Source organism: Equus przewalskii, chromosome 14 (genome assembly GCF_037783145.1).
Source record: "Equus przewalskii isolate Varuska chromosome 14, EquPr2, whole genome shotgun sequence".
In the NCBI taxonomy this organism is placed as follows: Eukaryota; Metazoa; Chordata; class Mammalia; order Perissodactyla; family Equidae; genus Equus; species Equus przewalskii.
In genome coordinates, this window is record NC_091844.1 from 4935661 (window position 1) to 4950300 (window position 14640).

A 14640-nucleotide genomic window follows, 5' to 3' on the forward strand; every position below is an offset into this window, starting at 1 on the left:
TGGTTCCACTCACGTCAGAGTATCATACTGAACAAAGTCAAGCTCTCAAGGAGACTAATGTAGGCAATGTTTTATGTACCATCTCCTTCCTGGCTCCCGCTTCCCTTTGAGCCATTGCGCCATTTTTCTGCTCTCTTTCAAGTATAACTTGCCAAACAGTCTCCTCTTGTTCTGTCTTAAACCGGTCTACTGACAAGGCCAACAGTGATCTCCACCTGGCTGAAGGCACTATTGATTTTCAGTGGTTATCTTCTTTGTTAAAGTAGTAGCACCTCTCACAGCTGATCTGTCCATCCTTGAGACATTTCCTTCACGTGGCTTCCAGCTCACCACACGTTCCCGGTTTTCCTCCTACATTTGTGAGTTCTTCCTCATTTCCCTGCTTGTTCAGGTTGGAGCGTTCAGAGAATAGTCCTGGAACCTCTCTGCTTTTCACCCTGCACTCACCTCCCTTGTTGATCATGCAGTTTTGTGGCTTCAAACTTCAAATTTAAATCTCCAGTTCGGAACACCCCTCTGAACTACTGACTGGTAAATCTAGCTGCCTACTGGGCCCCTCCACTTGGGTGTCCAGTAGACATCTCTAACTTACCAGACCCCAAAGTGAACTGATGCTCTCTGCCCCTTCTCCCAGTCCTCCTCCAATTCCACTCTTGGTTGCCTTCCGGAGCTCAGACTGGAGTCATCCTTGACTTCTCCTTGTCTCACATCCCACATCCAACCCATCAAGAAATCCTGTTGAATCCTGCCTTAAAAATACATCTAGAATCTATTCATTTCTCACCACCTCCACTGCTCTCAACCTGGTTCAAGCTATTCTCTTATTTAATCTGGGTTGTTGCAATAACCTCCTAAGTGACCTCCTTACCTCTCCACTCCTGCTGTCTTGAAATGTCAATTGGATCACGTCATTCCTCTGCTTAAAACCTTCCAGTGGCTCCCATCTCAGAGTAAAAGGACAGTCCTTACAAAGGCCCTATAGGATCTGCCCGCCGCACCCCCTACCCCCACCGACCTGCTCTTATCTCACTAACCTCATCTCCTGGTCCTTCTTGCTCACTGTGCTCCAGCCACACTCCCTCTTTTTTCCTATTTCTTAAATATTCCAAATATGCTCGCATGTAGGTCCTTTCCCTTTGCTCTTCCCTTTTCCCGGGTCCTACTTGCCGCAGATATTCGTGACTTTCCACAGATATTCGTATGGCCCCATTTCCTCCTCAAGAATATTTTCAAATATCCTCTTCCCAATGAGACTTTCCTTGACCACATTATTTAAATTGCAGCCCCCAGCCCTCATCTTCCTTCTCCACTTCATTTTTCTCCAAAGCACTGATCACCTTCTTATTAGACACTTACTTGTTTCATTTTTTGCCTGTCTCCCCCAGCTGGAATGCGGGGCATGAGACCTGTAAAGGGACGTGATTTTTCCCCCCACTGCTATATCTTTCGTGCCTAGAACACGTAGCGGACACTCAGTTAACATGTGAATGAATGGATCGGTGAACGAAGCATGCATTTCCTTGACTGAAGTGACAGCCCTTCCTCATGCAATGAGGGATAAGCATGTAACTGTGCTCTGGCTAATGTTTCCAATGGTTAAAAAAACTTGAGTCAAAATCTCTAGAATGATTATTGCCGTAAATATAGCCAACATATTATGTTACAGCTTGAAATGTAAAGTAAACACTATTTTCATCAGAAAGAAAGGTAGTTATCTACACCAAGCCCTCGCTCCCCTAGGTGTTGAAGGGTAATTAAAGGGGCATGTGCAATGAGTCTGCAGAACCTGAAAGGCAGGAGAAGTCTTATTTTGAATCTATGGCTTGATTATATCAATTAGTCATCCTCCTCCTTTTATTACTCACTGAATGAAAAATGAGCTGAAATATGTTCTACAATTCCTTGCATTTAGGAAGTTTTTAAATTTAGTAAGAAATGTGTCTTAATTTTTCAAAGTTCTCTGTAAGTGTAGAAGTCTTAATTTTATGTTAACTTAGGTTCAGAATGGAATTTCAATGATGCTATTAGAGTTGGAAGCAATGTGTTCTGGTGGAAAGGAATTTTTGTTTGCTTTGGGTTTTCCCCCTTCTGCCTTTGCCAATAGTTTGCTCTGAAATTTCAAGGAACTCTCATCACTTTTCTGTTTTCAGGCTGCAAAATATGAAAAAGAAAAATTACCACTCTTTTATAAGAATGCTGTCATGTTTTATAAACTGATGTTGAGAAAGGTAAAATATTTTAAAATCTGAGGGAGAAATTTACAATTTAATGTAAAGTGCTATTTTATGTTCAGCACATGAATGGAGAGGTGGCCTTCAGGACCCGCAGTAAACATGGTGGTTGAAGACTGCTGCAGGGGACGCCTCCACGCTGAGCCCTGCTTGTGCACAGAGAAGCCCAGGTCCACCTCTATATTTGTACACTTTAAAAACGCTGTTACACAAGTGCAAGGTATTATATTATTATTAAATCAAATTAGTTATCCTTTTTACTTTAGAAGAACTCCTTGATAATCTAATGCACTTGAAAATCTATAAAGCACTTTCTGATATATTAATCTGTAGTGGAGAGGATCAAGGGTTTCAATGAATCTAGTGGTCTAAATTTTGTGACGGCGTTTTTAACTATGAAATTTACACACGTGTAAGATGTCATTATAATGCAATGGTATTTCTCTTCCCATGCTTTACACAAGGATCCACAAGATTGGAACTTGCCCAAGGTCACGTAGCTGGTAAGTGAAAGAATGGAGATTCCAAATTAAGTCTCTCAACTCCTTTCCCATTCTGTTCCCATACTCACTGCAGGGATGGTTCAGGTGGCTGGCAGGGGGACATGTGTACAGTGCTATTCATACTGATAAATATTAGCCCATTGGGTATTTTTTCTATAAGAAATTAAATATTTCAAGAAAGGAAACCCCACGGAATCAACATTGACTCATGGGTGTTCTTGTAAAACCACCTCTTCAAATCCTTCAAGGGAAATGAACACAGATCTCATTAAACAAATCTCCAAATTCCAACTAAAATGTTTTAAAAGCACCTCATGATTGTGGATGTTAATAGAAAAGCATGATTGTACTATAAGATCTCTGATGCCATGTATCTTCAAATCCCCCATTGCCGGGTAGATAACAGGCGCTCAAGAACTGTATTTGAATGCACAAATGAAGAAATACAAGTATTTCTGTATTCATTATTAGCACAGGTGTATCTTTTCAATGTGTTAGCCTATATTATTAGTTATCTTTGCATAAGCACATATCTTGCCTTCCTTTCTTCCTTTTCCTGTTCTTACTTCCTATTCTATCCTTCACTGCAACACCTCCTTCTGTGTCCCCAAACCTTCTGTAGAGAATATTAGGTAAAATAATTTTGGATAGTAACGGCGGAAGGGGGCTGCCTCTCTAAGGGAGGAGGTTCCGAGGGAGCTCCTGAGCCACAAACAGGGAGAGAGCGAGAAGGGTTGAGAACTGAAATGGAAGTAGGAATCTGGAGGCCATCCTCCTCTTTTCAGAGTCTTTGGACATCAGAGGAGAGCACTGGGTGTCCCATAATATATGTGATGGCGGTTCTAGTCATTTTATCTACATATTAAAGGACAGGGTGACCCTAATGGGCTAGAAGACTGGACTTCATTCGGTTTGCATATTGGTTGCTGCCTATTTTGGATCATAACCTTTTTACAGACAGAGTCTTGCCTGTGTAACTATTTCTGTAAGCCATCCTGACCATCGCCACGTGAACTGGCGCCCCTCCTGTCTCAGCGGTCTCAGATACTTGCTGTGTGACTTGGTTCTGAGTCATTCTGCTCATTTGCAGGGAAATTCTGTCCTTCCCAGAGGAAACAAATCTAAATGACATGTTAACCAAGAAAAAAGAAATACTGTTTTGCTTTACTTTTGACTTGAACAAAAATGTTAGTGGTGGAGTGTTTATCATGGCCCTGTGGGTTCACTAAGGTGGTCTGGCTCTACCCCAAAGGGCCAGCTTTGGATGAACGACTGAACCCCATGAGAGCCAAAACTCTGGGTGTCAATGTTCTGACATATTGGAGAAATGGGTAGAAAATTAAATCATCAGTAAAGGAAGCATATGGACAAAAGTATTTTAAAATGACTGTTTTTAGTGGAGTAAACTGGCTGAATTCACTGGAGCTTTCTGAATAATAAAGACATATTTTATAGTTGCCACCAGTAGGCTGCTTTTTCACATCCCCATTCTTTCTTGTTCTCTCTCCTGCTCTTGCTTCCTTTTACTTACCCTTCTTTTCTCTTTCTTGTTAACCAAGTAATAAGAAATAAACTGATGTCGATAAAACTTGCCTCTTATCTCATCTGCTTGACCAGTGTGTGTTCTCTCCTGATCAGTGGGTCTTGTGGGCTTTTAGTTGTTAAAAACCTCTTTCCCTCGGTTTGTTCTGAAAAGCTTCATTCTCCTGTGCTTAGGCCAAGATATGGATATTATTTTTATACATAGGCCAAGAAGTAGTTATTATCTCAATTTGACAGTAGAATGGTTGATTATTTCCTAAAGTACCTCTTTAAATCAAGAATCCTCCTAATAAAAAATTTTTAAGAAAATTCTTTTAAATTGCAGAACGTGGAATTAGCCATCCTGCATGTACCACTCAGGCCTGTCCTGGGCTTGATTCTGAATTGCCAGCTTTCTCCCTGAATAGCACAGAACTGGGGAATGCAGGGGCCAGGTGTTTGCTTAAAGGTGAGAAGGTGGGGTCCTGCCTCCAGCTCTGCCTACGACCAGATGAGCTGGGAAGGGCCACTGGTTTTCTCTCTGCTCACGATTCCAACATAGAGCTCATTATGGCACAGAGAGCAAAATGCTTTGAAAGAAAGGTGCTTATGGGCGTTCCAAGTGTGCGTGTCCATTGGGATTATGTTTCTCTGCTTTAGGCATTTAAACCCCGCTTACAGTGGGTCAGAGTGACGACTCCCAGGCTTTCTCGATGTTGCTGCACCAAGCATTTCCATTTTATAGTGGTTTGATAATGGCACATTCTTTCTCAGTTTTCAGGTCTGACAAATTCTGTCGTGGTCTTGGCTACATTTAGGATCTGGGACTCCATCACTCATACTGGCAGGTTTCTCATGGAGGGGCTTAGTCACCTCTCTATGAGTCCCGGATTGCATTCCATTTTAGACGTTACAGTCTGACAGTGGTCAGCAGAGGAAAGCACACCTAATTCTTGCCGAAGGGATCATGACTGGTTTAGTATTAGTTAATACTGACGTGTTAATTCTGCCTTGGCCATTAATTTATAAAGCCTTACACTCATGCACCTTGAACTCTTCTTTCTGGAGGCATAGTCATCCTGCCCCCTGATCACAGCGCTGGAGACACTGTTATCGTTGTTAGGATCATAAAGGCTCCCTTGGGTCTAGCTGATGTTTTTTCTTTATGCATATGCATGCAAATGTCATCCTTCCTTATCTAGTGTGGAATATTCTCCACAGGATCCACATTAACCACAGTATTTGAAAATAAGAAGCGAAATATTCATGACATAAAGCATACACTCCTTAATTTTTTGAATATTTTGGCATATTTTAGTGAATTTTAAGAATGAGGTCAATTCTTTGCTGAAAATCAGAATTTCCCTTTTCATCAAGTACCTGGGAAAGGGAAGCCCTTCCTCCGCCGCCGCCATCCGCTAGAACGCGTGCTGCAGGTGGCACGCGCCCGCTGTTTGGTCTACCAGAACCGTTCCCATCATTTTGACTGAGTGAACCCAGGCGCCACCTTAACATGGTTATGCTTTTCTCAATTTAGGGTCAAAATTCCTGTCTTTTGACCAGCACCTCGCTGACTTGGTTCAGACGCTACCACACGTACGGTGGAAAGTAAAATTTTTCGTGACTCCAAGGAGATTGAAAAAGGAAAAGAACTGAAAAAACAAAACCTTATTTTCCCTTTATTTACAGAAACTAGTGTTGGAGGAACCCTGGCTAAAGGACAAGCGCTCAGTCTAGGGCTTCTCCCAGTGGTGTTAAAGGGTGGAGATCAGAGAGTGAGCTATTCGCTTGGCAGATCACCTTAGTGAATTTTTGAAAGTGGAAAGGCGGGTCTGGTGCTTAGTGTAGGGTCCACTTACGTGCAAAGCTTGTCTGAGGCAGAGAGTAGGTTCGCGTGACTTGGGATGTCGGCAGCCCAAAGCTGGTGAGCAGCAGAAAGGCAGCAGGGATGCCCGAGAGGGACAGATGGATTGAAAACATACCAACAAGTTGGCCCGAAGGGATAAACTTGGCCTTCTCCATGTCAGGGGATGACAACAGCTTTTGAGGGCAGCTATGTCAGGCAATGTGTTACCGCACCATTCAGCAGATATTTACTGAGTACCTATTGTGTGTGAGGCCCTATGTTAGGCACCAGGAATACAACAATTATCTAAAAAAGGAAAAAGAGAAAATCCTTACCTTCCTTAGACTTGACATCTAGCAGGGAACAGGATATTAATTAAATAAATGCACATGGATTATGAGTTATTACTAGGATCAGGAAGAAAATGAACAATGTGGGTGCCTCCTCTAAAGTGGGGAAAATGGTGAACAACGGAAGCACACCAGAGGAGCTGTCCCACAGCTTTACAACTTCCTGCGGCATCTCCCCAGCACCATCCGAGGAGGTCGGCAGGACATCAATCACCGACGTCCTGACCAGAGGAGAGACAAAGGCATCAGTCTAGTCCTCTGAATGGTGAGTGAGTAAATACAATTTCCTTCTTTTTGGGTGAGCCGTTGCCCCTGGGGATCCTGCCGTCATGCCCATGCTCTTGTAGAACGCACGCACACAGAGAGTGCCTTTGGTTGTAGATCCATTTCCCCTGGGCACTCTGAGCTGCTCTGCTGGCCTCCTCTTTTTACTCTGCACCTTTTCAGGAACTATCCACTTTTTCCTGCCTTGTTCCAGGCTAGCATGCGTGTGTGCTTTCCCAGCAGCCCACAGCTTGGTCCCCTCCCTTCCCATCAAGCATCGGGGTTCCCTAATACTGTAGTATTGCCCCACAGAAGTCCAAAACATTCCACAGTGAGAATCCGGCATTGAAGGCAGGGAGAAGAAAGAGTGAGGCTGGGAAAAGATCCTGCTAATAGTAGGAGAAATGTAAATGAAAAACACTTACCAAGAGATGCCTTTTATAGCATCTACATTATTACACTAACAGAAGTAAATTGTATTTTGATTGTGGCCGGTTGAAAACCACATCCTACATGTATGAGGTATATAATCAGTTTAATCAGTTGCTGATCCCAGGACAATTTCATCCCAGTGTATTGGGAGAGTGCAAATAACATAGAGTTTATTCCATTCTTCTTAGTAATTTAAATGTCACTTTGTTAAATGAACTTGAAGACAGATTTGCATTACTTGAATGCAGGGTTTCCAATAATAACGTAACACTTTTTTCCCTTCCAGTACCAAGGCAATGGCTTAATATAAAAAGCAAGTGGTTAAATTCAAAACATTTTCCTAAATGAATGTCTTTTAGTGCTATGATTTTTTTTTGGTTTCTCAAATCAACTTTATTTTCAGTCTCACTAAATGTGCCAGTTATTAAGCCATTGTGTCTCAACCCACTTCTCTCAAACCCACTTCTCTATTATTTTATGATACGGGCACTGGGACCCCGCTGACCACACTTTTGCTTTGCCAGCTGCTTGCCTGATACACTCTACCAATAGGGGGTGCTAGAGGGAGCTGGTGCTCTGAAGCTGGGAGGCGGGATTGTCTCCTGTTAGCTTGCTGTTCCTGTAGCCTCACCCCAGCCTCCTCACTCGTGCAGCAGCAGGTTCATCTAACTAGTAGGAGGTGACTCTAGTGAGCAGTTTTTCCAACACTCACGGAACCAGCTTCATCTCACCCCATCAGAGATACCAGGTCCAGCCCGCTGGGGCTCTCTCCTCAGAAGTCTGGGTCCCAGCTCTGTGGGGTCTCTTCTTCCAGCCTCTGCGCGCGTTTAAGTAATCTCAACCTCCGGTCCTAGGGGAGGGAGCTGCTTCTTGAAGTTGCTACCTCTGTGATATCTTAGTGTTCCTTTTTTGCCGTTTCAGCTCCTGAATATCTGGTTAACAGTTCTTTATGTTAAATTATCTCTGTTAAAATAGTCGATGTGGTTTCAGTCTCCTGGCTAGGCACTGAGGGATACAGAAGGTACGATGAAGCCGAGAGTGTGTGACACTACGAGTGAGTGACTCTCGTGGGGCTTTGAGGTTTCAGCCTCTTTCTGAATCCCGAGACAGCATTGCTCAGGACTTGGTGTCACTGAGATGTACATTCCACGGTTCCGTGATGGTGAAGACACACAGCTGCCCAGTGCAGTTGGTGCTGGCTGAAAACCTCTGGCCCTGCCAAACTTTGCTTTATATTTAACAGGCTGAAAAATCCCTGCAATGGAAGCCTTGTAGAAGTGGGAGAAATAGAAGCCATAAAAGGAGCATTTGCCAATTTTTCCAGCTGGACGCTGCTGAGAATTCTTAAATAGGAGACTAGAGAGATTTCTTTTCCTAAAGGGAGCTGATAGTATAAAAGAAACTTAACCTCTGGGTTTGAGTGTCTGTGGCTCAAGGCCCTAGGATACCTTCTAGAAGCCATTGTTATATTTCTTGCGGCCAGAGTTACATCATAAAACTCAGGGAATTATACTCAGCTGTAAAGTGCTTTTCTTCTTAATTTGTAAACTCTCGGACAGCAAAATGCTGAAGAGAGCTTACAAAAAATGTGTAGTCCAAGCATGGAGGTGGGGTCATGGTTTCTATTTCCGGCTCCAGTGTTCAAAAGCTGAGTGATCTTGGGCGAGTCATGTTCCAGCTTCCTCACCTTAACAAACACAGCAGCGATTCCTGCCTTGGGTGACTGTTTGGAGAATTAAATGAGATGTTTGGAGAGAGGTGAGCTTGCCAGGACTTAGTATCCAATAAAGGCGAGGCACTGTTGGCAGCCTTCCCTTCCCGCCGGTGTCTGTTCTCGGACCCCAGGCCCCCTGTGGGCTGACCCCTCATCAAAGGCAAAGGCCAGCAGGTTGGCGTGAGGAGGCAGTGCCGGCTCGCCCTGAGATGGGAGTCACAGTTGCCAAGTGCTTTTAGTTTTCTGCCCGGCCCCCTCCCACTTTCTTTCCAACAGTTGCCGTTTCTTTCCTTCCTCTGGGGCGTTAGGAAGTTACATGGCAATGTGGCAGAGAGAATTGAATCACCCTGAGGCTTCTCTGTGCAGGCAGCTCTGGCTTCCCTATTTATATGGCCTGAGACTTTCTGCTTTTGAGGCCACAGGGCTCCTAGCCCTGCATTTTCTCTGGGCATTTCAGAGGTTGCCATCTCCCCAGGTACCCTTGGTGTCACCAGAAAGGAAACAGGTCATTCCTTCCTGATCTAGTCCAGTAGTCCCAGAATAAGTGTTTCAAAGAAAAGTCAAATCAAACCCCTCTCCTCCTTCAAAGCCTTCAGTGACTCTCCACAATCAATAGCGTAACAGCCAGGCTGCCACCCAGTCCTCAAAGATGTGCCCCACAGTCGCCCATGTCTCCTGGTAGTCAGGCCCTGTGTAGTCCGTTTGGTGTTAAACCTGGGCTAATAGCAAGTCTTTTCAGTCTAGGTCATAAGAAGCCTTGCAGCTTCTGTCTTGTTCTCTTGGAACACCCACTCTGGGGGGAGACAGCTGCCATGTAGAAAGTCCGAATGCCCTGACACCAGCATCCTGTGATGAAGGCAAAGGGAGCCGGTGGAAAGGCCCTGAGACCACACAGGGAGGGAGGAGGCCAGCCACCTCAGGGTCTCAGGCAAGCCTTCAGATGACTCCAGCCCCCGCTACCTACCGCCAGTAACTGCGTGAGAGACTCCAGTGAGACCAGCAGAACTCCCTGGTGGAGCCCAGTAGGACAGAGGTTGAAGCTGTAACAGTGACGGCCGGAGCAGCAGAGGCCTGGCCAACCTCTCTCTCTGTTCGTGAAGTCTGAGGGCCGCACTGTGTTCGCTCCAGGTGGGCTGCTTCGGGCTTCCTCCCAGCATGGAGTCAGCTTCCGAGGGCCGGCAACCTAAGAGACGAGAAGTGGAAGCTGCCAGTTCCTTAAGGCTTGAAAACTGGCACAGTGTCACTCCCATGTTTTTCTGTATCAGTTAAACAGTCACAGAGCCCAGGTTCAAGGACAGGGGCCGCAGATCTCCTCTCTCAATAGGAGAAGTCTCATGGGATTCAGGGGCCATGCTCACAAACTGCCACAGTCTGATCTCTGGTCACAGACTATTTGTATTTCTCTCATGTGCAAAATATACTCCCTGTTCTCTCCCTTGCACACACTCCTACCATTGCAGGCATCACGCTGTTTTAATTAATTGTTTACATGTTTGCCTGCCCTCTGAACTTCCCTCAAGACAGATAGGGTGTCTCATTCATCTTTGGATCCCTTGTGGCTGATATGCTTATTACCCAGCATATAATATATATCCAGTAAAGGTTGAACCGCCATAAATTATGCTGTACACACATTCAGTAAACGGATTGTAATCAACATAAATTGAGAAAGGAGAATATCAGCTAATGGTTAGATTAAATACTGTATTTAATTACTTATTTCCCAAACAGATATCTACCTCTTTTCAGTTCATTATGATCATCTTGAAAATTAAAAATAAATTTGAAAAACTTTGGAAGTAGACATGGAACCAGCAGAAGGTTGCTCTTAAGTCTTACTAAAGGAGCAAATAATTACATTAATATTCACTATCCTGTCCTGCCCACTCATGTCTCATCTTTATTTTTTCCTTCCTTTTCTACTGAACTGGGCCAAGGTGGCAGTGGGAGTCAGAGAGCCGCAACCTCCTGGTGCCACCTTACTCAGTAGACGGGTCACTCACCAGCTCCTTCTTTGTTCTTTATCTTTCATCAAAAGCACTTGGTCTAACAGGTCAGGAGTACAACCAAGGCAGTAGGTCAGGCTTGGCCCTGAGCCATCATGGACAAGCAGGAGGGAAGGAACATGAGGAACAGAAGGAGGGGGGAAAGCTCTGATTTAGATTAAAAATAAAACAACACAAAAACCCAGGAGACATCCCCATCAACACTGGGATTTTCCTAAATTGGCAGCCAAAGGGACTCAGGGAGAAGTTTTGAACTCCAAACATTGTGATGTCAGCCTCACATCTGCCATCTGGAAGGGAACCCGTCCCTGCATCAATCAGTTGACACAGGGCCTGGTGGCGGATTGAGTTTCCAGAGGATGCTCTTGGAAAAAGATAGGGGTTCAGCGATGAGGACCTAGGGAGAGCCAAGAGAGAGACAAACATTATTCATTCAGTCACTCTCTTTAGGTACCACCTAAATTTACGTATGTGCCAGGTTGTAGGAATATGATATGATACGATAGAGCACAAGACAGTTAGGGTTTCCACCAATGGGAAACTTGCATTGCAGCAGGGAAGACACATGATAAGTGTTCAGTTAAAGTCCATGCACTGCTTGTGTTGTGGTGAGTTCTGTAAAAGACATCAACAAGGGGATATTATGGAGAGTAAGTCGGGGGGGGCGGGTAGTATTTTAGGCAAGGTGGTCGAGGAAAACCCTGCTGAGGAGGAAACATTTCAGTTAACACTTAAAGGGTTGGAAGGAGTCAGCCACATAAAACTCTGCAGGAGACTTGGCCCCAAAGCTAGAAAGAGCCCCATAGTTTCCAGGAACCGACGGAGGTGGGTAGAGCCAGATCCTGAAGCCCTCATAAGCCAAGTTGGAGAGCGTGGGGTTTTATTTTAGGTGGAGTGGGCAATCATTAAAGGATTTTAAGCTGGGGAGTAAAATAATTATGCTTAAAAAACATCAGCCTGAATGCCTTATGGAGAACAGAATAGAATTGGGGAGAGCAGTTGTCAGACTATTTCAGTAGTCCAGACAAGATATGAAGGTGGCTTAGACACAAAGAGCGACGGTGGAGATGGAGAGAAAGGGATGGATTTAAGGTGCATTTTGGCAGTAGAACCAACAGGACCTACTGGTAGATTGGACGGGGTGAGAGAGCAGTGGAGCAAGACTCTCAGATTTCTTCCTAACTGTGTGGTCCTTTATTGAGACCTGGTTTGGGTGGGATAATCTTAAGATGCCTACAGACATCCAAATGGAAATGTCAAGTCAACAGTTGGATATATGAGCCTGGAGCACAGGCGAGAGCTCTAGAGACATCAACAGAGAGATTTAAATGCACACGATCAGATTTCCTCACTAATGGGAATGAGTGACAGAAGAAAGAGCAGAGAACTCAGGACTAAGGCCCAAGGGCCTTTAGCGTTGGAGGGCTGTATGGAAGAGAAGGACCACGGGTGGGTTGGCTAAGGGAAATCTTCATGTCTTCATTCATGCTATTCCCTGGGTCTGGAATGCCCTTGTCCCCTTTCTTTGCCTGGTAAAATCCCATTCCTCTTTGAAGACCCAATTACAACGTCACCACTTTTGAGGGCCTTTTCTGACTCCGCTGGCCCCATCCCTGCCACAGCAGAATCGGCTGCTCCCTCTCTGTCCTCCTATTGCTCTTTGCTCACAGGCTCCCTGGGTCCCGACAACACTGTGTTCCAGGCGGGTGTTGACTTTTCCATGTCCCGCTCTTCCAGGCAGGTACCATGGCTTTATTTATTCTTATAACTGAGTGTAGTGCCAGTACCCAGCAAACCATAGATATTTGTTGAGTGAGTGAATAAGTGGAAGAATTGTCTACATAGTATGAATTAAAGTAATCCCTGTCAACACCTGGTGGATTCGGGCTACCTGAAGAGATTGAGTAATTTAGGTTAGAAAGAGTGAACTGGACTCCTCAGACCAGATCTTTGAGAACTAAGTTGCCCACAGAACCATCCACAGGATGTTACTTATAAGAAAGCTCAGTGGGTGTCTGTTGAATGTTCACCACTGAGCCATTGATCTCATCCAAGAGCACCGAGGTTTCTTGTGGAAGTCACCGAAGATGCACGAGAGAGTCTTGAGTGTCAGGGAGTCAGGTGTGCCGACCTCGAGCAGAAATCCAGATTCTAGAATGTAAAGATGAAGAAGGTTGTGAGAAGAGGGGGTCCTTTCTGGGTGCTGTCTCCATGCGCTCTCAGGTTGCTGCTGCTCCCTGCACTTTCTTTCTTTCTTTTTTTTTTTTAACAAATTTATTTCTGCAAGTATTTCGTGAGGAAGACTGGCCCTGAGCTGACATCTGTTGCCAATCTTCCTCTTTTTTTCCCTCCCCAAAGCTCCCCAGTACATAGCTGTATATCCTAGTTGTACGTTCTTCTGGATCTTCTATGTGGGATGCCCCCTCAGCATGGCTTGATGAGCTGTGCTAGGTCTGTGCCCAGGATCCGAACCAGTGAACCCTGGGCCACCAGAGTAGAACGCACGAACTCAGCCACCCTGCCACGGGGCTGGCCCTCTCCCCGCACTTTCTGCAAAGCTGGGGTGCCAGTAGTCTGGCCCTAGCCATCCCACCGACACAGGCATTAGGGGCAGGAGTGGACCTGCCTGGCCACAAGAGTGTGTATGCACACCCCCGGTGACGTGACCGTCTCTGGAGCCCATGCCTCCAGGCTGGTTTTCCTTGTTGTCACTATGGCATGGCGCAGAGGCCCTGGTTCTCCAGTCAGCCTTCAATCACTGACTCCCACAGAGGGGTCATCTTGCTCTTTCGTTTTCATCACAAGCAAGGAGATTGCTTCACCGACTCTCTTACAAATCTGCCCTGCAAGTAAAGAAACAACAAAAAAATAACTTTATCAGCAATGGTTAGTTTAGTCCGCGTGTCAGTGAGAGTCTTGTCTAAGGGCACTTTCAGAGCTGGGTAACCGAGCAGAGCTTGAGAGGCGTCTTTGCAAAGATGTAGGGGAAGTTTAGGAAAAGCAGTAAGGGATGGTGCAGGATCTGCTGCTAAGGGCAGGAGCTTTACCACACCTGAACGTGAATGCGGACGACGGGAGGGAGCGCTTGCCCAGGGGTGTGTGTGTGTGTGTGTCTGTGAGAGAGAGAGAGTGAGAGAGAGACAGGGTCAGTGGGCTCATCGAAAGTATGAATGTGAGTGGGCTGAAGGGAGTGAGCTATCTGATGGGAGTAGTGGTCTTTTGTAGAAGACGGTGACTTAGCAGGGACAATGTTGAGGGAATAAATGCCCTTCCTTCCTTTTTTACCCTCCCTCTGGCCTCCTGGACTCCACACTCTCATGTCCATCCCCTAAAGGGTTTGGTTCCACCAAACAGTGCCACAGTACCTTTCTATCCTGTGGCTTTATGTTTCGGGAGCCTCGATTCATTGCAGGCTTCCCCCATTCCTACATGCATCTCCTTCTTTAGGTCACGCTGGGCCTGGGCCCTGGAAAGTAAGGCCATTCCTTAAGTGCAGAATCACCACGCAGGTTCAAAGTAAAATCTACACCAGTCTAGAGCCACTTCCTCATCTTCGCTGGGCCTCCCTGTCCTCTTTTCTAAGTAACTCTGTTAACCCCTACCTTGGCCTGGGTTCGTTTCCCGGCCAGAGAACCACACCACCCATCTGTCTGTTATACTGTGGCAGCTATGTGTTGCTGTGACACTGAAAGCTCTGCCACTAGTATTTCAAATACCAGCAGGGACACTCATGGTGGACAGGTTTCAGTGGAGATGACTAAGACAGACTAGGA

At 45.5% G+C, this 14640-nt stretch overlaps 1 long non-coding RNA gene across 1 annotated transcript in view; it reads left to right on the forward strand.

The window, feature by feature from the left end:
* The window catches only part of LOC139075672 (uncharacterized), a 69938-nt gene that overhangs the window by 39063 nt on the left and 16235 nt on the right, over positions 1–14640 (forward strand). Inside the window, exons 3-5 of the long non-coding RNA XR_011526283.1 lie at positions 2294–2451; positions 2696–2734; positions 5793–6716. This is a non-coding gene — a long non-coding RNA (uncharacterized lncRNA). The remainder of the gene's footprint in view (positions 1–2293; positions 2452–2695; positions 2735–5792; positions 6717–14640) is intronic.